The sequence below is a fragment of the Poecilia formosa genome, unplaced genomic scaffold (genome assembly GCF_000485575.1).
Source record: "Poecilia formosa unplaced genomic scaffold, Poecilia_formosa-5.1.2 Scaffold0, whole genome shotgun sequence".
Classification (NCBI taxonomy): Eukaryota; Metazoa; Chordata; class Actinopteri; order Cyprinodontiformes; family Poeciliidae; genus Poecilia; species Poecilia formosa.
The window spans coordinates 4965710-4967899 of record NW_006799939.1 but is presented as its reverse complement, the minus strand read 5'-3'; positions in this window follow the sequence as shown (position 1 = coordinate 4967899).

Here is a 2190-nt window from a genome sequence, read left to right as displayed (position 1 = left end):
TATATCAATAGTTTTTAAGAGAAATTTTAAAGCAAATTATTTTCAGCAGGTCACAACAAGACCTGCTCGTCTTTAAAAATATGTAATCTTTCTAAAGATTACATATTAAACCAAGCAGCTCCCCTGCTTGGTTTAGTTCACTCTCTCTGACCTGGATATATCCATCCAGTACTACCTCAACTTCTGGTGCAAGACATTAAAGGTAAATATAAATATAGTTTGGTGGATATCGCTCAGTAAACACAACCAATTAATACTCACCCAAAACATGCAGATGTCATGGTTATATTCCTAACAACTATTGTGATGCCTTAAATAAGTCCTGTTGTACCATGGCTACAGTTATAAGCACCGTGGACAGTAGATAAATTGGCTCGTCTCGAGTTCCGTTTTAATGTAATGGTGTAGACAAATGTGGTCACATCTCAGGGTGTACTGTTTCCCACTCTAGTCACAACCAGCACCTGTCAATTGCATAATAGATGACAAGTCTGGTTGGAGTCCCTCCATCAGTGCAATTGAAGCAGCACAATAATTATTGTCATGTAAAATCAAAAATGCAAAGGCAAACTAAAGTCTTGAGGGCAAAGCATGAAAACGAGAAAATCTACAAATATTTTTTGCAAATTTGTTCACAAAACTACTACTACCATACACAACTATTTGCACTGAATCAAACGAATGAAGATGAGTGGTAATAGGAGAAAGGATGCATCTAAAAGTAGCCTTATAGTAGATTTTGTCTCGAGGACAAAATCTGCCTGGTGTTAACACTCCAGCATCACCTGCTTACACATCTGACACTGTAGCATACATAATGTGCTGTCCAGCTAAACCTGTCTGCCAAAACTTTCTGACATTAAAAGCATTCTGTATAAAATAATTCTGCATAATTCTAATAGATGTTGGACACACTTCACCTAAACACTGCTGCTTTGACATTTACAAGGGTGCTACTTAAATCTCTACACAATGACCTGACTATGCTAGCTAAAGATGCTACTTAATATTAGAGAGTTAGTTTTTTATATACTTGATAGTTTCGGTTTTCCAAAGCCAAGTATAAGAAACTGATCAATTTCTGGGTAAAGTAATACTTCTTAAATGATCAGCTAGTCAAGTGATCGCCCTGAACTCACCACTGATGCCAGCCGATATCCAGGTAGCCCTGAAAAGTTGTAATACCCCACTTGTGGAAGTAAAACTGTCAGGCTTCTTCTTGGCTCTGAGACAACAGTTGTGATTGCTACAGTGCTGGAGACAATAGGTTGAAAATAAAACTTAAAATAGCTCCTTTACCTGTACAATGGTGTTCTACTTCTATAAGCTTTTTGGAAATGAAATCCTTCAAGTAATTTGGGCTAACAGCTAGTCATAACCATTTGTTTTAGCTGAGTTAAGCTCTTTAAAAGTCAACTAAAAATGTTCATGTCACTATTTTACCAACAGTGTACAATTTCACAACAGATTGAATAAGTGAAGTTGTGTGTTGGTTGAATCTGCCAACCATAGCAACCCGTCAGAACAGCTACCTCGTTTCACTTTATTGCTAGTTATGGCATATTGAGAAACATGCTCAACATGAGTCTAAGCATAAAAGGGAAAAAAGAAACTAACAAGTCGTGTTACCTACTTTAAGTAGATTTATCGCTGCATCAACAGCAGGAAAAATTAGTGTCCTGCTACATCAGAACACAAGATCATCCTTTCATTCAGCCTAAATTTAATCAGATTTAATCAGATAAGCTATTAAGAACAAGTTCTTATTTACAATAATGTCATGGTTTTCTGGTTTCACTTTTTCCCCATATTTAAGGATAAACTGTTTTAAAGAAGAGCGCCTCAAAGCAGTCGGATAGTTGTGTTAATCAGAAAATGGGTCGTGCTACCAGTTTCACATTCAACTTCAAGCTTGGAAAAAAACAGAGGAACTGGTTTGTATGATGCATTAAACTTTCACTAGTGATCAGGCCTGCGACAGACTGGCGACCTGTCCAGTTCAGCATATTTGAACTAATGCTGACTGGCTAAAGCTAGGCTTTTTATTTTAACTATTTAGGAAATCAGATATAATGTTGAACTTCTAAAACGTCAAATTCAGATTTACTCAGCAGTTTGATTGTCTATTACATGATAGGACAGGAGCAGTGAGAGACGGGTCCCCAAGGAGAAGTCACAGGACCAGTGAAC